The following is a 22,240-nucleotide window of genomic DNA, read 5'->3' as shown; positions in this document are numbered from 1 at the left end:
GTCGGCCGCATGTAAGGCAAACACCCTACTCACTTTGCTGTCACTCCAGCCCCTAGACTGTGCGTTTCTTGAGGGCAGGGAGGAAGCTGGATTATTTACTAGTACTGCTCAGGACCCACTGGTGTCTGGTGCACGCTAGGCACAGTGAATGATTATCGAGTTGAATGAGTAAATGAACCAATGAAGGAATAAAAGCTCTTTAAGCTTGTCTTTTGGAACTTCATATAGCTCTGCGGAATGTAGAGACTTTAGCACTGCATATGTTCAAGATGAAGCTGATATCATTTCTCCATAAGAAGGTATGCCAAAAACCTGAGATCATATAATATTTAGTCTCTATGGATGTAAACTTTCACCTGTGGGCTTTATTCTATATCTTGTTGAAAAAAAGTAAAGAGAAAGAGTAGTAGTGCTTATGAACTCTTAGAGCTTCGCTGCCTAAAATGGATAAGCTAGCGGAAGCATGGGCCTGAGAGGAGGGAGGGCAATCTCATTAACCCAGACACATGAAAGATAGAGAAGCTTCTCTTCTGCTTTGTCCGTTTCACTCAAGACTGAATCTGCTCCTAGGAAGAGTGTGTTGTGACCAAGCAACGTGTGATTTCAACATAATTCAATAGGTCTGTCCTTGGTGAATAAAAATCTCACCTTTGTTCTAAGCCTTCAGAGAACACTTACAATAGTGGAGAGAAAGTTGATAGTCCTTTGTTAGCTTCCAGTTCACGATAATTGTTTTAGGCTCCCAGGAGGAGGCATAAGCATTGTAACACTCAGTTTTGCAAAGTTGCTGCCCTTTGGTATCCCAGGGAGGCCTGGCCACAGACTGTTTGCAGCCTAACATATTTGTCCTGTGTCTCTAAGACCTCCTGTGAGCAGCCTGCCAAGTCGTTAGCGTGGAGAGCCTTGACCGCTACACAGCAAATCTCCCAGCTTTTAAATAATTCTAGCAACTTCCACTGGCGTCTTGAGAAATCCTTTCTGTTTGTGGGTTGGGACTTTGTGCAGATGTACGTGAATGTGCAAGTGCACAAAATGACATCACCAACTGTCACATCTATTTTAAAGTTATTTGCCAGATTTTTCCATTGTTTTAAGTCTCAAGTTGCATATTCATTCATGCTTCTTCCTTGCTAAGAATAGTGTTCTGTATTCAGCAGAAAATACACTTAAGCATCATTTAAACATTTACAGTACTAACACATTGCATTGCATTCCTGTAGTGCTTTGCCATTTCCAAAGTACAGTCAATAGCATTAAATGGCACATGAAAATATAAGATATATTTTTAGTGTGAACCAGGTCATGATGCTGTAGTCAAGAATAGTTGGCGTTCACAAATTGATTTCACCAGTAACAATGCAGTTTTATGTTGGTTCTCATCTCTGAGCTTCAGCTTCTTTGTCTATAAAAAAACGTCATACCTATCTCACCATTATCTTCAGTCCACGACATAGCATGCACACTTTAGCAGAAAAGAAGTTGTGCTACTACTTTTTGTTTATTTGTGTTTGTGATTTGGACCACACCTGACTGTGCTCAGCGCTTATCCTGGCTCTGCAGTCAGGGATTGGTCCTGGCAGGGCTCCAGGGACCATATGTGGTACCGGGATTGAGCTTGGATCAACTGAGTACAAGCTAAGAGCCCTATCCTCTGTATTATCTCTCCATCCCCTATTTTCACTAATATTACTGCTGCTGCTAGCAGTACTACAATCATGTGTGGCAGGGTCTGCATGGGAGTATTATTCCTGCTTCAAGGCTAAGAAATCTGAGTTGAGTAAGGTCCAGGTTGTTGGTCAAGTAGATTCATTTAATGAGTAATAAATGCTGGAATGTAAGTGCCTTTTCAACCCATATATGTGATTTCTTGACTTCCAAACCCCAAACCTCAAATGGTTGCGTTGGTCTCCATCCAGACCTTTGCTAGAGACCCTGTTTTCCCACTTTAATATTGCAAAGCTCAGCGGTTATTGATGATTCTATTGAAGTTGCTATTAATGAGGTAAAAGGTAAAAGGTAAAGGCCCTCCCGTTGATCGTCGATTTACTCGAGCGGGCCCAGTAACGTCTCCATTGGAGACTTTGTTGTTACTGTGTCTGGCATATCGAATACTCTCGGTAGCTTGCCGGGCTCTCCGAGTAGCTTGCCGGGCTCTCCGAATAGATTGGGTGTTAATCTTATGATCAGTGAAGTTTATGATACTATGCTTAAGTGACAATGAAAATAAAATGTTTGATCTTGAGGTAATTTGAATACTGCTCTTTACAGAGATATTTTATTTATTTAGTTTGTTAGTTGGTTTGGGGGAACACATAGAGGTGCTTAGGGGCTACTTCTCCTAGAACATGGCTTAGGGTCACACCTCACTATGTTCAGGGGACCACGTGCTTGCCAGGATCCAGAGTGTGCATCGCAGCCCCCACTCAGAGGCCCACTTTAGATGTGGTACAAGTGGGAAAGGGTGAGGAAACATATTACTTTTCATGGTGACAGTTTTTTATTTTGAGGGAAAGATTTTAGTGTCTTGGAAATTGTCTCTACAAAGTTCTGTAGTAGATATCTAAACACTGGGGTTCTGAAATGCATTCTTACAACTTATTCATCTGTTGTTGTTTTTCCCCCCCACTAGACTTCTAGTATGGATTCCACCCCAAATATTTGACAGTCAACCAGAGGGATTTCACAGAATCTGGCACCTTGGGTTAACAGTACTGCCATTGCCCTTGTTGCATTAACTGTTCTTTTCAAGCACAAAGAATTCACATCCACTCAAGTCATTCTCCTTGTGTGTTCTGTAATGCTAGAGGATCTGCTTCCTAGAGCCAGAACTGTAGTTTGTCTGTGTTTCTAAACATGCTATTTTATTTGGGAGTTACAGGTAGTTACAGAATCATAGCACTGAAAACTCTGAAATAAAGTTTAGGCTAACTTTGCAGCCTAACAGAGTCATTTTCCAGAACAGAGGAGGAGGCCTTTGGAATTTGAGTGAAATGAAGTATAAAGCTGCAGCTACTTCAGATGGATCTCCATTTTCACTCAGTTCACTTCAAGATTTTGTTTCCCTTCTGTTTTTGTTACTCCCAATTACTTGCTTTTTGTGTCCTAAAAGGACCATTTTGGGAAAATTCTACACCTCTATACAAATACTATGAATTATCTCTAAAATACTAATTTACTCAGTGTTACTAAGCTTTGTGCATAAAATCCTTTTGGATAATGGTATGGAAATTTAGAGTTTCTTATTATGCACTCCTCCAGCAGACAATGAAATAACCACACCTTTTAATTAGAAAGGTAGCGTTTGGAAAAAAAAAATAGGTAGCCTTCACATTCTTCAAGATAGAAGAATGCATGCTGAAAGTGCACAGCTAGCTTCTACTATTTGATTATAAACTTTAGTATGTATTTTTCCATGATTTTGACAAATACATTGTGGTCTAGAACCTGCTGTCTCTCAGCTGTAAGGTTTCATGCATGTATGCTTGGGTCTGAGCACACATGTGTTTGCCTGCCCTTTGCCATTATTCTGTCTGGCCTGTTTTCTGGCTCTGCTTCTGACAGTTCCATTGGATATATTTCTAAACCAGTTGTGTGGATGTTGCACAGATGTTTCTATGGAAAAAAGACAAGACAACGAATATGAAAGTGGGTTTGAAGTTAGGAGCCTTGAAAATATATTCCTTCTCCACAGCAGACTGTGAGCTACTCATAAATAAGTACTTCATGCAGCTGCCCAGGGGCAGTATCCTCACACCTGAATAAACTAGACAAATGTCCAGTGAAAGAAAGTGTCCATCTGGAAAACAGGAAAAATAGAACTGAGGAAGATGACACTTAGAGGTTTTTCAGTTTTTCAAGCAAGCTACTTCAATTATCTTTCAAATTAAATCAGAATATTCTATATCTGAGGTATAAGATCACTAGAATTGCTACCACTCTTTTTTTTATGTAGGATTACTGCTATTTATTCAGCTACTGATTAGCCAATTGAATTGGGCATGAACTCCATCTTACTTTTTAAAATTTTTTTTACAATTTTATTATAAAATTAAAAATTATTAAATTTCAATAAGAATCACCGTGAGAGCAGTTGCGAAGCTTTCGGGTTTAAGTCTTGGTCATACAATGAAACACCTGTTCCTTCACCAGTGTCCATTCTCCACCACCAAAAGCCCCAGTATATCCCCATCCCACACCCTCCCCCTACCTGTGTGGTAGATGATTTCCACATTACTCTCTCTCTCTCTACTTTGATTACATTTCAGTATTTTGACACCAGACCCACCATTATTATTCGGGAGTTAACGCCAACACTCAGATCTGCTGAAAAGGCAACAGTAGACAATTTGTTTTCTATTGCTGGTTATGAATAACATGATGTTGCGTGACTGCAGTAGTGGCCGTGCAATTTTGAAATTACAAAATTTTAACACTTAAATCTGGAGGGATTTCTGCCAAAACCTGCTGGGTTCCGAGATTTTTTTTCCTGAGTCTCTTGGATCATGCCTGTTAAGATGCTTGATCAGAAGCCAGAAAGGCCATTAGTGGGCGGCGACTCTGGAGTCTCATTGGGGCGGGGAAGAAGGGTCCAGCTCCACCCTCATCCCATGAGGCCCCATGTGTCTCATCACTGCGGGCCCAAACCTGACTGTTCAGTGGCCTCTGTTCAGTGGCCTCTGGAGGATGGCGGCCAGTGGGCCGCCAGAGGGAACAGGCCAAGGAATGAAACCTATTCCCACCTGGGGTGGCCCAGCGCCAGTAACCTACTGCAGGGACTGGACGCATTTCTGCCAAAAGCCTCTGGATTCTGAGATTTGTTTCTGTCTCTGGGATCATGGCCATTAAATGGTTTGATCAGGAGTCAGAAAGGCCATTCGTTGGTGGCGACTTGGGGTCTCGTTGTGGTGGGAGGAAAGGGCCGGTGCTCTACACCCATCCCATGAGGTCCTGAGTGTCTCGTCACTGCAGGCCCAAACCTCACTGTCCAGTGGCCTCTGGAAGATGGTGGCAACCGGACTGCCAAGGGGGAGCAGGAGGAGGGACAGCACCATTTCCTCCCTGGTGTGACCCGGCGACAGTAACCTACTCCAAGGTCTGAATGCATTTCTGCCAAAAGCCGCAGGGATTCCAGACTTGTTCTGAGTCTCTGGGATCATGGCCAATAAGCAGCTTGATCAGGAGCCAGAGAGGCCGTTTGTGGGCAGCGACTCTGGAGTCTCACTGGGGCGGGGAGGAAAGGGCCAGCTCCACCCCCAACCCATGAGGCCCCACGTGTCTTGTCACTGTGGGCCCAAACCTGACTGCCCAGTGGCCTCTGGAGGATGGCGGCCACTGGGCCACCAGGGGGAACAGGCCCAGGCACGAAATCTATTCCCACCTGGGGTGGCCCAGCGCCTGTCTTACTGCAGGGACTGGATGCATTTCTGCCAAAAGCCATTGGGTTTTGAGATTTGTTTCTGAGTCACTGGGATCATGGCCGTCAAGCAGTTCGATCAGGAACCAGAGGCCATGCCTCCAGTTATATAGCTGAGCCCGAGGTGGTTTGTGTGTGTGTCTCCCATATATCTAACTTTTGGCCGTTTCCTTTCTTGGGAAACTTTGCCCCAAATTTTTGGGGTCTAGCTAAAGGCACAGCAGCAATTTTGGGGTATCTGGAAGTCTGAAGGTGCCATCAGGCTGCTGATGCACTCACCTCACAGGTACAGATTGACCTGTTGGCGGCACCGTACCCCTGAGAATCGCTACCACTCTTTGCATTTATTAACTTATTACAATGAAAAGCCCTTTTAAATACAGTATCTTATATGAGATACACAATTTTTTGGTTTGCTTTTGTGTTTTGGGGAACGGGGGCATACCCTTCTGTGCTAAGGTCTTATTCCTGACTGCTTCAGGGACCATATGCAGTGCAGAGGATTGAACCTGGGTCAGCTGCATGAGAGATAGGTCAGAAACGTAACCCCTGGACTATTTCTCCAGCACAGGAAACTTTTTTAAAAAATCTTAATACCCTATGCTTTGAAAAAGAAAACATTTCAGCTAAGGATATAGCTATTCAGTAGAGTAAAAATTGTCCATCATGTTTGAGGTTCTGAGTTCCTTCCCTGGCATAAAAGAAAGGTGAGGGGTGGGGGAGAGGGAGGAAAAGAAAGAATTTTTTTCCTTCATACTTTCCTAATTTGTGTCTGTTGGCTTTTTTCTTGTGACCACTTAACTTTTCTTCAGTATTTCAAATTACATCAATTTCTACTACCTCATTAGTTTCGACTGTTTAAATAATACTTTGAGTTTTCATTTTTCAGCAGCTAGCACTTTGGTCATCCATAGAAACTGCCTGCAATGAGTGTGTTGAAAGAAAAGCTGGGAAATGAGATTAGTGGAGAAGAATGAGTATTTGTTGTTGCTCCCATTTGCACCTTATTTCAAGGCAGTCGGATTGATAGGGCCAATGGAAAGATGGGCATCTTTATTGGTTCGTCCAAACTGGAATTTTCTCTTACTTCTTGTTATTTGCCTCTCTAGTTCGTCTTCATGACTGCCCTGGTACTGATCTCAGTAATAGAAATCGAACCCTTGCTCAGCACTTCACTTTTTTTGTACCTTTGTGTTTTCAAGCAAACTTCCCAGGTCAGCTTCAGCACAACTCCTTCCCTGACATTATTTTCTAGGGTTTGGGAGGGGACCCCACATTGCTCAAGGTCTGGTGAATGGTTGTGGCTAATATGTACTTACATAGAGAAACTTTGGGTCATAATGGGATGGGAATACTTGTCATTGTAACTTTACAAAACTTCTCTTCAATATAGAAAAATAACTCTTACTTCACCAACATGTAGAACAATGGATAATCAAGGCCCCTCCATTCTAAACCTTAGAATAATTGTTTTTGCCAGATGATCATATTGTGAGGCATGCTATATTTTCAGTACCCATTACTCAGAAAATCCATGAAGACAGAAAACTAAGAAATCAGTAACACTCTTGTATTAATTTATTAATTTTTATTAAAAAAAGAATGCAGTGTTTTGGGCTTATTATGTTTTGATAGGGAGAGACCTCAAACACCCACTTTGACCTGTGAATGCCTATTTAATTAGCCAGAGATTTGGGAAATTTAGTAGAATTGGGTAGATCAGATAGGGTGGAAGTGAATACAATATCTTAACAGAACATTTCTCTACTCCCGAGTTCTCTAATGAGCACATGCAGCTGTCTGTGTGGAGACATATTGTTATAGTTATCATATTGTTAGAGCTGAAACAAAAGACATGTTTTTGTGTGCTTGACTACTTAGACTTCTTCAGGAAAATTGATTGTCCATGTCTGTCATTTAATACGATGTTTATAAACATGAAGATATCTTAGTTCTTAAACCAGAATCAAGGTTTCCAAGATCACATATTCTACTAGGGAAAGAAAATAGACTTGGTTCCCAAATGGGTTATATCTCCCTCAAGCCTTTTAGAATTCTACAAAGTTTCTTTTCCCAAACTCTGTCCCTGACCTTGGCTTATGAATTTTTGGTTTATTTTTGGGTCATACTTGGCAGTGGTCTCGGGTACTACTGGCACTGTGTTTGGGGCTTGCTCCTGATGATGTCAGAGAGATCAGACCTGGGCCTCATAAGTGCAAAAGTCTGTACTTAGCCAACTGAGCTCTCTCTGGACTTGGTTTATGAATTTAAATGCACTCATTTTCAGTAGGTAATTTGGTTTGAAGATCAGAATTCCATTTTACTATATTGTACCTCTAGAACCCAAGATGATGGTTATATAATTGTTTTATATGTGTTTAGTTTAAATTTATAAGTAGAACTTTGCTTAGTGATGTACTATTTGGATTCTTTGAACATCATATTAATAGCTTTGTTTGTTGTTTTGTTTTGGGCTTCTCACTACCATACTTGCCAGTGCTCAGAGATCAATCCTTGCAGACTTGGGGTACCATTTAGGGGTGCCAGAAATTGAACCCCAGTTGATTGCATACAAAGCAAACACTGTACTGTCTCTCTGGCCCTGGTTAATAGCTTTTTATAGTACCTAATGGGTACCAATTGTCTATCATTCTTCTTGTAGCTGTCACATTTTGATTGTATTCAAAACTAAACAGTATGACTCAGGTCCCAGCCTCAGCAGCCTGGGATTATTATCATAAGATAAGCAAAGTCAAGAACCTGGTTAATATTTATAGTGAGTAGGGCATTTGCCTTGCACACATGAGACCCGGTTCAATCCCCAGTATCCCATAGGTCTCCCAAGCACCACCAAGAGAGAGAGCCAGAGTAATTCCTGATTATCACTGGGTGTGCCCCCACCCCCCAATAAAAACCCCAAACTGACAAAAAAAGATAAAGGAAAGGTATGGGTAAATGTAATATGTCGGGAACTCATAGAAGGGAGTGATGAATTCTGCTCGGGATAATCACGTAGAATTTGCAGGCGATGACATTTATGTTGGTGAGGGAAAGGCAGAGTTTGCTGATGAGATTGGAACAGTAAAGATGTTTCAAGTAGAGGGACCATTACATGCACAACTTTCAGCAAAGTCTTGGTTTAAATAGCAGTGGTTGAAGAGTTCAGTGTGATCCCTTCTAGGACAATTTTGATATTATTGATGGGGGGGATGAAACTGGAGATGTTGATAGAGAAATCAGAGAGTGAAACTTTATATATATAGTCCAGATTCAGTTCAGATACATATATAATTCCTTTTTATATGATCCTGAATTAAAATTTTTTTCATTACTCTCTTCAAGGGCTGGAGCGATAGCACAGCGGTAGGGCATTTGCCTTGCACGCAGCCAATATGGCCAACCCGAGTTCGATTCCTCCGCCCCTCTCGGAGAGCCCGGCAAGCTACCGAGAGTATCTCGCCTGCACGGCAGAGCCTGGCAAGCTCCCCGTGACATATTCAATATGCCAAACACAGTAACAACAAGTCTCACGATGGAGATGTTTCTGGGCCTCCTCGAGCAAATCGATGAACAATGGGAGGACCGTGACCGTGACCGTGACTCTCTTCAAGTGAGGGAAATAAACATAACTAAGGAAGGATCCAATTTTAGAAATGAAATGAGGGTCTGGAAGGGACTGGAATGCTTTTCGGAGGATTTAATCCATGAGGGAGATAAGATGGTCTGGGGTTCTCTAGACGCAAGATCCACGGATCATCTTTAGTCTCTTGTTTGAATGTAAATGTGTTACCCACATCTGCATATATGTTTGTGCCTGTGCATGCATGTACTTATGTGCACACATATATGCATATGCACTACAGACACAGATAGCACGGAGACCAGGTGATGCTATTCGTTGTCCTGTGTCAAGAGGTACTTGTCTCTATGTATCTCCTTGGGTTTCTTTCTATTGAGTGCCATGGGGTAGAGCATAGTTGCTAGGCAAGTAGGACAGTGTTAGGATGTCCTACGCTCTTGAAGTAGAAAGGAAGCTAGATTGGAGAGCAGAAGACTTGAGTAGTTCAGGAGCCTAGAATGGAAGCCGAAGTCCTGACGCAGGTGAGAGAAGGCGTAGGGAACTGCTTTCTTTCCAGTTACCTCAGGGGGTCAGGAGGTGTGTTTGGATTCTGGATTCTGAATCACAGACCCAGGTACCTTGGTAATTAGGCACAGTGGGGAGGTTGAGAACTCCAAGAGTTCTCAGTGATCTGGTGGAGAGCCAGATCACTGAGAACTCATTTAAAGTGAGAGTATTCTGTCTACGAGGTGTGGCCTTATAATGCCAGCGAGCTTGTGTTAGCAGTTTTAGAGTGATATACCAAACACAATTGTGGGTTGAATTCATTCTTTATTTTTCCTTTTTGTTTGTGATTCCTTGAGTCTGAAGCTAAATTCCATGGCTTGGGGTCTTTCCTCTTTTAAATTTCTTATCAATGGTTTTAAGAAAGAGGAGTCCAGGCCAGGGATATGGCTTTTAAAGGGCTGGAATACATGCTTTGTATTCAGAAGCTCTGGGTCCCCTCTTAAATACTGCATTGCCTCCTACCCCCGTACACACAGGTGATGCCCCTGCCCGATAAAGAAAGCGGGAATTTAGTTAGCATAATTCAGTAGTGTTTTGAATGGTGTTATTTCCACACACTCTCCTCCCATCTCCCACATCTGTGTTTCTTTGGTGGGTGTTGCTTTTCCTATAACAGTTTAGATACAGCGGATTCCCATTTCCTATAATACTTGCACATGTTTTGTGAGTGTTTTCATATGGTTTGTTTCTTATACATGAGTGATTTTTTCCAAGTGCTCTGCTGAACTTGCACTGTTAACAAAAAATAGAATTCTGCCCAAAGCAAAGTTCTAGAGTAAGAAACTGAGCATTGGTGGTTAAAAAACACTTAAAATAATTCAGACCTAAATCTAATTAGTCTTTATAAATCAATCATAACATTTTAAAAGGGAAATCCCTCACCTTTTTATCAGTAGACGTGTTTTGTTGAGATCCTAATCCTGTAGCCCAGATGATACACATTAAAGACATGGTTTGCCTGGAAGGAGAAATACCTAGCACTGACATTTTAGAATTTATGATGTTTTGAACTCCTTGTTGGCTTTATCAGGTAAAATCAGTATAGAGAGCAATTCTTAATAAAATAAAGTAGAAAACTAAGCCGTTCCATTTCAAAGTTTTATGCGTTCTTAGGAAGTTCTTATATAGTTTTCTACCCCTTCTTCCTCAACCATTTCCACAGGAAGGGCAGGAACTGGGGGAAGTCTGTGAACATAAAGTCTTTCTCCCTCCTGCACTGTCAAAACAATGTGAATCTTTAGCACATCTCACTGTTCTTTGCTAGTGAAGTTAGGGAGTGCCAGTGAGTCTTTTTTTCTTTTTTTAAATTTTTATTAGTGAAACACCATGGGGTACAGTTGTAGACTTAGAAATTTTTGTGCTTGGGTTTCCATTGTACAAAGATCGAGTACCCATCCCTCCACCAGTGCCCATTCTACACCACCACTAATCCCAGAATCCCTTCCATCCCCCTCATTCCCCATCCCACCCTGCCTCTGTGGCAGGGCATTCCCTTTTGTTCTCTCTCTCCTTTTGGGTGTTGTGGTCTGCAGAAGAGGCATTGAGTGGCAAACATGTTCAGTCCATAGTCTACTTTCGACATGCAACTCCCCTCCTGGGAGGATCCTCCAAACACCCTTTATTTGGTGCTCCCTTCTCTATCTGAACTCCCTTTTCCCCTAGCATGTGTGGCAGTGAGTCTTTTTATGATGGCACAAGTCTACCTTCTGCCCGGCCGCCCTATCCTCACTGGACCTGTTGTGGATGCAGAATCAAACTCACTCCCCAGAAAGTGTTCACCCAGTCCTTTGCCTCCATTGAGCCATCTTCAGAACACTCCCTTCCCCCCACAACCTCCACCCTCACCCCCATCCCCTGTCATTCCCATGTTTCCAGATCTCTTCCAGAGTCCTCAGTAAAGGCCATGGTTCCAGCTCTGGTTTGGGCAGCAGCTGTCTTGGGTCCAGGCCCATTTCTGATGCTAATGTTTCAAATGGGCAGGGAGTTGAGTTTCTGGAAAGAGCTAACAGATGCCCCCATGGCAGATTCCATTTTAATCAGCCAACAATACAGCTGCTAATCAGAACGGAGACACCACATGCAGGCCCAAGTGGAGGCTGAAGGCCCCACTGTGGCTCTTCTGCTCCGTGCTCCTTAGTAGAGCCATCTGGCTGTGGCAGTGCCTTCACCCGGCTGATTATTGCTGGATGGGAATAAGAGTTCCATCCTGTTAGTGTACAGTGGCTCTGGAGGTGGGATTTTCAGCTCCTTTATTTCATATGTATTACTTCTTAACAATATGTGCCATTTCATTCGGGAAATTTTCGCAAGCAATCAGCTCTTGAATCAGATGCAAGGTCAGCAAAGTTACACCTTCATCTGGGGCAAAAAATAATTTGTTCCCTCTGGTGACTGAGAGGCACATCTTACTTTAAATGCAGCCTTTCTCGAGACTCTGGAGTATTTTTGGGGAGGTGGGCAATGGGGGAGTGGGTGGGGCCATAGCTGGTGCTGCTCAGGGTTTACTCCTGGCTTTGTGCTTAGGGATCACTTCTGGCACTGCTTCAAGAGCCATATTCAGTGCAGAGGTTGGATTTGGGGTTGACTGCATGCAAAGCAAGCACCTTAACCATTGTATTATCTCTTTGGCCCAGATTTTGATTTCTTATCTTTTTCTGATTTGGAAAAATGATATTTCAAATGGATAATATATTATAAATATGGTAATATAATAAGATAATATAAACACTATAAAAATGTATTGCAAGATACACAATATTTTGCCTAAAGTTTTGTTCTGACTTTGTAAAACTGCAAATTAAACTACTTTAAGAAAGAAAAATTGCTCTCTTGGGGCAGGTGTTTGGTCTCTGTTACAGAGATCCCATCAGGATCCCCAGGAGAGCTTGTCAGAGTTGTGTTTCCCACATGGCTCAAATTTTCCTATTACAGTTGTGCACAGAGCCAGGGACCAGCCCACAAATCTCACATTCCACTGGGAGGGCCACTACATAAAAGGGTATTTACATGGCATCGTTAGTACTTGGCAGTTTCAAGGGCCACAGACTGAGGAAATCAAGTCTTCCACTCCAGGGGCACTTAATCTGGTTAATTTTTTTTAAGCATATCAAAGGTGTGTTTTCATGTAAAAAGTATGTTTTGATGTAAAATTATTTTTACAAAACTAATATTTCTCAGTTCCCAGGAAATTTTAAGCTTTTCAACAATTTATACTTCCTTTAAAAAAATAATTAAGGGATGTAGTATTGTCTGATAGCTTGTTAAGAAAATTAAGTAGTGACACTAATTCCATTCTTTAACATTAGTATTAGAGTCAAGCACCATGGATTCAGTAGGGAAATATAAATGGAAAGTGTCAACAGACACACAGCAGCAAAGGGTATTTGACATTCCAACATCTTGTAAAGCACTAGAGGCAGGATTTTCAATTCCTTCATGTAGAAAACAGTAATTAGATGCCAGTGTAAGTCATAATGAAATCCATAGATACTGACAAAATATAATGAAAGTATAACTTTTTAAGACTCTTAACTGCTAACAATAGAAAAGGCAATTAAATGCGGCAAGCTCTGACATTTCTATCTAACAGACTGTTCTTTGGGTCTATATGTGTGTCCATCTTTAGCAAACATGATGCACAAAATTCTGGATTAACTAGAAGCGTCTCTTGGTGTGAAGGCTTGGAGGTGCCCCAAGTTCTTTGTCCCTCCTTCCCCGGAATGTGGATGCCACCTTGGGCTCTGATACATTTCTCTCTGGCAAATACATGGTTCTCTATTTTCCTGACAAAATGAGTCCTTTTTTTCAAAGCATTCCTAATCTGAAGTTTGCTTGTTTTCACTATGAGATAGCATGTGTTCTCTTGTCTTTTCATGCCATAGAGACTCTGAAAGGTTATTGAAATTACAGAGTTGAATTTGATTAAGTCAAAGACATCATGGCTTCTGTATTTTTTTTTTAAGTTTACGTTTTTGCTTTCTGGATCACACCTGGCAATACACAGGAGTTACTCCTGGCAGTGCATGAGGGACCATATGGGATGCTGGGAATCGAACCTGGGTCAGACATGTGCAGGGCAAATTGCCCTACCTGCTGTACTATCGCTCCAGCCCCAACTTCTGTATTTATTTGATGTTTTGTGTCAGAGATCAAACCCAGGGCTTCTAGACGCTAGGTATGCGTGTATGCTCAGAGCTATATACTGATAGTTTCTAAATCATTCTGCAAAAGCTTTCTTTTTAAAAAAAACTTTGTGCCATTACTGTATTGATCCAGCACTCAGAAGACTTTGCTCCCAGCCAGAACCAGGAAAAGTGAACTATTCTCCTTTGTGGACTTTGATACCCTATTTGTAAAATTTGCTGTCTCCCTTTCCCTTCCCAACCCAACATGCGCACGTGCGTGCGCACACACACACACACACACACACACACACACACACACACACACTCAAACATGCACACACGCACGCACTCACGCACATGCCCGTGTACTTTCTTTCCCCTTACATATCTTAGTAAACAGTAACAGAATGTCCAAACCCATACTTAAACATTTTTTCTTTGTGCCTTAAAATCTTCTGTCTCTTACTCACCCTTGCCGCATAATTGGAGCAAACAAGTGTCCTTACTACAAACAGAGAGTAGCTCCTGCTGAAGGAACTAGAGTGAACTGCAGGTGACAACTGAGAGAACAGAAGAAAATGAGCATGAAACTGGGGGAGGTGGTTGCTGCAGAGCCTTGAGGCTCTTGCCCTCTCTTCTCCACAGGAACCTGCTCACCACTCTTTCAAGCACATGCTGGGCATATAGTTGCATTTCATTAATACTAGAGACACCAAGAGGTCGCCATTGCCCAGACTTGGAAGACTGGAGGATTTTTCCCATTTGATTAACTTTGGTGAGCCAGCTAGAGACAGGCTTCTACTCCTGCTGCTGTTGGGAAGCGCAGAGAAAGGTTTGACTGACCTCTTCCACTGGCTTTTTCTCTATTTTTCTTCTTATTTCCAGCGGGGCTCAGGGCTTTCTCCTTGCTCTGCTCAGAAATCACTCCTGGTGACTTTGTAATGTGCCTGTCAAATTGTTGGGGTTGAGGGGAATGGGGGAAGGGGGTCAAAGACAGAATATGGGAACATTGGTGGACTGGTAGTGGGATTGGTGTTGAAATGTTTTATGCCTAAAACTCAACTTCACAATTATTTAATTAAATTTAAAAAGATCATTTAAAAAAAATCACTCCTGGTGGCACTTGGTGGATCGAACCCAGGTTGGTCAAGTTCAAGGCAAGCATCCTACCCTATATATTATTATCTCTCTGGCCCCAGGAGGCCTAATTTTGAAAAATTACAACATTGGCTGGAAATGTGGCTCAATGGTAAAGCATATGTAAGACCCTGGCATCAGTACCTGGCACCACTCAAAATACCATGCTATCTTCAAATGGAACAAAGATTTGCCCTCCTTATTTAATTTTTACCAAATTATGTCCTCCAGTATTTCACCACAAATTTCCCTTATTTGGGAAATTTTGCTTTTATCATATACATTTTAGAATTAGCTTATTAATTTATATACACACTCATGCACACACAAAATCCACTCTTTATTGAGATTTTGTTGAACCTTTAATTTCACCCAATTTTACTCTTGTTATCTGAGAAGCCTGAATAGCTCCTCAGATATAAAGCCCTAATACAGACCTTCTGGGGAAGCTTTCAGGGACTTGTATGTTCTCTCAACTAATGTTATTGGACTTGATTTAGGAGGTGCACCTATCTGGCCATCCTGGCACTGGGATGCTGCATTTCCCTCTCATTCCATTAGTTAAACTGGAGTGAACTTTCATTTCTACTCTTTGTCCCCCCCCCACCCCCACCCTTCAAGAGTTAACGTCTCCTGGGCAGCCATAAGTGAGAACACAGGCTGGCTATTTGGTCAATACAACATAGCTCTCCTCCCCTGGCTCTTAACACACGAGCCTTTGTTTAAGCTGGCAGAGACATTAAGGACAGTTAGTTAAGCACACCAAAATTTAACAGGTGCATTAAGAGCAGAGAGACTGGACTACTTCACAGTCAGTCAGCAGGCACTCTTAGGGTCCATAGTGAACTCGGTTCCCTGTTTTATTTGTGCCTACTCTTTTCTTTCCTGAATACATGTTTACTGCCCTGAATATTCTAAAAAGACTTAGAAATGTATTATCCAGACGACTATCCGATCTTGGGGGTTTTGTTATGGTGGGAGTATTTTTCTACAACTGAGTATAAGAGCTTCTTCCCCTCCCTACCCCACTCCCCAATATCTTTTAAAATCAAAGCACTGTAGAATTTACAAAGTTATTCTTAGATGAGTTTATGAAGGAAGTTGCTTGCTATTTGCAACCAAAAGCAGTTGGTACTTACCTGTTTCAAGCTTTCTGAATTAACACAGCAAAAACTTTAGAGTTGCTCTCATAGTCCGGTCTCCTCATTTTTCCCCCCAGCCAGCCCACTACCTCTGAAGTGAACTTGTGACTCAAGTGGAAAAGAATTCACTTTCCCTCAATATCTTCTTAGAGTAATAATATCAGTTATACCTCCTTGCATGCTAAAGCAAATAAGGCCTTAACTCCTCAGGGAGACTGCATACCACCATTTCCCACTGTATTATATATTTGTACTTAAAAACCCATGAGAAATAAAAGTGCATGTGAACAAACAGACATGTAGAAAATTAAATGCTTGTGGCATTTTTATGAGTTTGCATGTGCATTTGTGCTGTGAGAGCAATTATTGCTTCGTAAAGCTCTAGGGATCTTGGTTTTTCTGGTAGAAGATTTTTTACCTCACTCTTGTAATCTTATAAAGAAAGTGTTCATGATTACAAGTCAAATTTAGGTGAGTGACTTTTGTAAAAGAATAGTTAGTACTAATTTATTTACTCAGATCCCTCTAGGAATTTTTATGTTTGCCTTGGAAAAAAAATGCAGTAATAATTTCTTGAAGCTTCTTATTTCCTAAAAATTGTGGAGGAAACGGTCAAGTTTGCGAAGGCGAAGAGTTATTGGATGCTAATGAAGCCTGCCTTTTGACCTGTTCATTGATTAAATATTTTCTGCCCTTCAACTCTGTATCTTTGCCTTCCTCTGATCCTCTCATGCTTATATTTATTATCTCCCCCACCCCCACGCCCCATCTTTTTTTTTTTTTAAGAACATCATTGCTTAGAAGGGGAATCCATCAGGAATTTTCTAAGGATATTATCGCTGCCCATGACACCTCCTGTCAGATGTTAGGGTGACCCTCCTTCAAGGTGTGAACATAGATCAGCCTTGCCAGTTCTGATAAAAAGATTTATCGTACCAAAGTTTAGGAATCTTCCTTCCTTCTGCCACACAAAGGACTCCTTCTCTCTGAGCCTTTGCTTTAGAGGTCATTTTTTTTTTAAGCTATCCGTTCTCTGTCAGAAATCCACTGGGGAGAAATGAAATTTGAGAATATAGTTAGATTTCTGTATCAGATTAGGTCACCCCAAAATTGCCCATTTCAGCTTCCATAACTTTTAACCCTTTGCTGCGTTACCTTCACTCAATTTTATTTCACTTCTCTGTGTTTTTATTGACATTCTACATCAGGACTTTATATAAATCCCATTGTTGCCATTTTTCTAAGGCCTTTGTGAAAAGATTGACTCACTGTTCCTGTAAGCATTTGAGGTAATAAAATATTTTCTTCTAATGTAAGGTAAGGTAAAGGCCCTCCCGTTGATCGTCGATTTGCTCGAGCAGGCCCAGTAACGTCTCCATTGGAGACTTTGTTGTTACTGTGTCTGGCATATTGAATACTCTCGGTAGCTTGCCGGGCTCTCCGAGAGGGGCGGAGGAATCGAACTCGGGTCGGCCATGTTGGCCACTTGTAAGGCGAACGCCCTACCCGCTGTGCTATCGCTCCAGCCCGAGAGTATTCGATATGCCAGACACAGTAACAACAAAGTCTCCAATGGAGACGTTCCAGCTCGAGAGTATTCGATATGCCAGACACAGTAACAACAAAGTCTCCAATGGAGACGTTACTGGGCCCGCTCGAGCAAATCGATGATCAACGGGAGGGCCTTTACTTTACTCTTCTAATGTAATCAAGAAAAATTGTTAGAGGATAAAACAACTTACATTGGAAGTAAGTAGTGATTATGATTGCTTTTGCTATACTGCATTGGGTCTATGGCACCGTAGCATTGTCTTCCCGTTGTTCACAGATTTGCTTAAGCAGGCACCAGTAACATCTCCATTGTGAGACTTATTGTTACTGTTTTTGGCATATCGAATAAGCCACAGGGAGCTTGCCAGGCTCTGCTGTGTGGGCAGGATACTCTCGGTAGCTTGCCGGGTTCTCTGAGAGGGATAGAGGAATCGAACCCAGGTGGACTGTGTATAAGGCAAGCGCCCTACTCACTGTGCTATAGCTCCAGCCCTGCATTGGGTCTAAATTTAGAAAATACAGGGAGTTCTAAGGAAATTATATGATGACATTTGTACTTCAGTTCATTTACAAAAAATATTTTGTCATTCTTATATCTACTGAACTGAAGAATAAACATTTAAGTCTTTTCTTCCTAGGGCTGGAGCGATAGCACAGCGGGTAGGGCGTTCGCCTTACAAGTGGCCAACATGGCCGACCCGAGTTCGATTCCTCCGCCCCTCTCGGAGAGCCCGGCAAGCTACCGAGAGTATCTGATATGCCAGACACAGTAACAATAAAGTCTCCAATGGAGACGTTACTGGGCCTGCTCGAGCAAATCGACGATCAACGGGAGGGCCTTCCTAGGTAATCTGACTTCACTCTTTTTGAAGCATCTCAGTTAAATAGGCCTAACTAAGATGCATTGGTTGTTGGTAAACTTAGAAATGAGCAGACACTTATGGTGCTTGGTTACATGCAGTATTTTCAACAAATAGCCGAGAAACATGCATAAGCCATGGAAAATTCAGAAGCAGATAGGGTTATAAATTGTTGATAGTTGTATACTGTGCAACAGAGATAAGTCAACAAACTTAGAGCTTTTTTTTTTTTCTTCTTTTTTTTGGGGGGGTGGGGGTTATACCCGGCGATGCACAGGGGTTACTCCTGGCTCTGCACTCAGGAATTACTATTGATGGTGCTCAGGAAACCGACCATATGGGATGGTGGGAATCGAACCCAGGTCGGCTGTGTGAAAGGCAGTTGCCCTACCCGCTGTGCTGTTGCTCCAGCCCCAGCAAGCTTAGTGCTTTTAAAACCAAACATTAATTTATCTTGTGATTTTGAAGATAGATTTGGCTGTTATAGCTGCTGATTTTTTTCCCAGGCTGGCTGCCTTACTTCTCTCTGGTAACCTGTGAGCTAGTTTCCTTCTCTCTACCGTGTTCTTTCTTATGTATTATGCCTCCGCTTTGGTGAGTGTAATCTCTCAATCGCCAATAGGAGAACTTGGGTTTGTTCTAGGGCTCCTAGCGACAAAGCAGAAGTATACAAGGCTTTTTGAGCAAAAGACTTCATATTGGCATACCATTACTTACGCTGTAATTATGTGTTCCTTTGGCCAAAGCAGGCTAGCCACAAGCCTAATGCAGCTTCAAGGGGCAGTGAACAGACTCTAGTTCCCAGTGGAAGAAACTTCAACTTCACTTTGTGGAAACTGGTGAAGGTATTGGGGAGTTTTGCAACTTGCTACTCGGTATGTGCTATGTTGGTATGTACTTGAACATACATAGAGAAAAACTAAGAGGCTATGAAGTTATACAGTCCACATTTTTTATATGTGCAGGAGGGAAACTCCCAGGTAGTGCTCAGGTGGATGGAGGCCACTCTTGGAGATTCTCCGCCAATTGGGCTGGTAGTTCAATGTGAGGGCCTGAAGGATGCAGTGTTGCAAGGACCCTGTGGTCGTACTAGGCCACTCCAGCAGTACTTGTGGTTACAGTTCGCATTTATAGATAAGCTCTAAACCCAAGTTGCTAATTTACTTTTGTGACATACTATAGGGTGGAAAATGCTTGCTTGCATTAGCAGTGACTTGGAAAAATAGCTAGAAGTTACTCAATAAATTATAGCGAAGAAAGAAGGAAAATAGGAATTCTTTAAACAACTCTATTCCCTCTTCCTGGTTGGTTTTATTTTTCTTCTAATTTCTTTCTTCATTTATTCTCCTTTTTGATGCTGGCATGTCATGATGGAAAGCAGAGTCCTGATTACCCACTTCCAGGATTCACCTCAGCCTCTCTCTAGCTCTTACATCTTGGTAAAACACCAAACTTTTTATCTCAGTAACTTCATGTATTTAATGCAGATAACTGTTACTTTAGGCTTATTTGAGGGAGTTGAATGAACTCATATGCGTTAGTGAATTTGTACTGAAAAAAAAAATGCTTGACTCTTACACATACCAAGGAACTCTATTATGCCTTGGTGGAAATTTGATAACTTTTTTTCACACATCCCCAGCATCTCAAAGACGTTATGGTCTTTGGTTTAATTTAGTGTAGTATTGAATCACTGTTTTTTAATTTCTGCTTAGTGTATATATGTGAAGAAAATGTGATCTCCACAAGCTTAGCCTACACACTAATCTTCAGAAATACCACAGCCATTTCTTTAATCTGACGGAGCCCCTTACCTTCCATCTGTCTTCTCTGATCAGAAATGACATTCTTAACATCAATATATTTTAGACTTTTCTGACAGGAAATATTTTTGCGGATGTATAATCAGTTATGGGCTATGCTTGTCAATAAATTTTCCCTGCAAAAATAAATCAAAAATCCTATCAAAATAGTATTATAAAAAGAATCTGTAGTCCTTAGTACTTGCCAATGAAATGGTCATGGTTGAAGCTTATGGAAATTTTTACTTAGACGAAGGCTGTGTATTTAATTTGTGTGTTGGCCATTTTTCCAGTCAGCTAAATTTATCTGCATGAATTTCATGTCCTAAGCAGGAAGAAAATGGCTATGGTCCAAAGTTAACCTTTTTCCTTATCAAGTTTATATCACCTTTCCCTTGACTGATTACTTCTAGACCCAGTGAATATCTTCATAAACCTCCTTCATTCCCCTCTCTGTACACACATATATACGTGCTTACTTATCCCAAGGTAAAGAACATCTTCTTAAAACTCTCTTTTTCTTTGCCCTTTTGTAGACAGTGATGGAATAGTCAGTTTCCTTCCATTTTGAAAATGTGTCTGCACTGTCTTCACAGTCCATTTGTATTGTCATTCATTCATTCATTCATTGTTCATCGGGTAGTAACAGTGGTAAACACACTGTACTCGATGCCATGGACAGAAAGATTAGTCCTGGTACTGGCTTGTGAATGGTTCTGATGCAGGAGGGATAGTCAGTGAGTGACATTTAAGCAGAACTTTGGGAGGGGTATAACCAAAGGCTTTGGGTGAGCCTTGGCAGTATAGAGAAGAGAACGCATTAGGGTTTCTGTAAGGATCATAAACTATAGTGTGATTGATAAGAGAGTAAGACATGGATCAGGTTAAGAAGCCAGGAATGTGATGGTTTGGGGCTAGATTTAGTCTTGCCATGTGAAATCAGGTGATGTCAGATGAAATCATGCTCATTTATACGTACCAGTAATAGAGGTACAGTAACAGGGAGGTTTATAAACTCATGGTTAGGGTCTCAGGTGTTCTGTTTCCAAAGCTAGTTGGTATTTGCTCACCTTCCTCTTGGGTTTGAGTATTTTATGTGCTTTATTCTAATCATACAGATAACTATTAACACAAATATTATTCCTTCAGCAGATGACCAAACTGAGGTTGATAAAGGTTAAGTATCAGTCTCAAGATTGCAGTTAGTAAGGTAGGGCTCAGAATGAAAATTCCAAACACATTGTCTTCTTAGAGGATGAATTTCCATTTTAGTAGCATGCACATGGGAGGTGATAGCATAGGAAAATGCAGCACTTAATACTCTAACCATGCTTGGTTTAAAAAAAATATTTTAGATACCAGGATTTACATTGCTGTTGACATTAGAGTTTCATGTGTAAGATATTCTAGCACTACACTCTCCACCACAGTGTCTACATCCCTCTACCATTGTCCCAGTGTCATTATTCCTATCCTTCACTTGTGGTAAGTGTCTCACTGAAACCCAGATTTTAGTTTCTGTTACCTCTGGGCATTTGTTATTTCTGTTGCCTCTGGGCATTTGCTATTCTCCTATTGTTTCCTTATATCCCACTTATGAGACAGACCATTCTGTGTCGGTCCTCCTTCTAACTTCACTCAGCCCAATACTTCCCAGATCCATCCATATAGCAGAAATTGCATGATTTCATCTGTTTTTTAAATAACCAAATAGTATTCCATTGTGTATATGTGCTATAGTTTCTTTATTTTCTTATTTGGGGAAGGGGTGTTATTTTGTTTTGGGGCCACACCCAAAGTGTACTCAGTGTTTACCCCTGACTCTGAACTCAGGGATCACTCCTGGTAGGGCTTAGGAAACCATATGGAGTGTGAGGGATTGAACTTGGATTGGCTGCATACAAGGCAAGTGTCCTATCCACTAGACTTATCTCTCTAGTCCCCTGAATCATAGTTTCTTTATTTAGTCACCTGTTTCTTTGACACTTGGGTTCTTTTCATATTTTAACTATTGTGACTGCTGCTCTAATGAACATTGGAATGCAAAAGTCTTTTGGGTATTTGGTAGATGCCAAGATGTGGAAT

General features: G+C 41.5%; 1 protein-coding gene across 1 annotated transcript in view; it reads left to right on the top strand.

The window, feature by feature from the left end:
- KDM4C (lysine demethylase 4C) overlaps positions 1-22,240 on the top strand; it is a 443,969-nt gene that overhangs the window by 378,968 nt on the left and 42,761 nt on the right. The gene's annotated exons all lie outside the window — the stretch shown is intronic.

This window comes from Sorex fumeus, unplaced genomic scaffold (assembly GCF_029834395.1).
Source record: "Sorex fumeus unplaced genomic scaffold, SorFum_2.1 ptg000079l, whole genome shotgun sequence".
Taxonomy (NCBI): Eukaryota; Metazoa; Chordata; class Mammalia; order Eulipotyphla; family Soricidae; genus Sorex; species Sorex fumeus.
The sequence above is the reverse complement of the archived record's forward strand: the minus strand, read 5'-3'. Positions and strand labels throughout refer to the sequence as shown.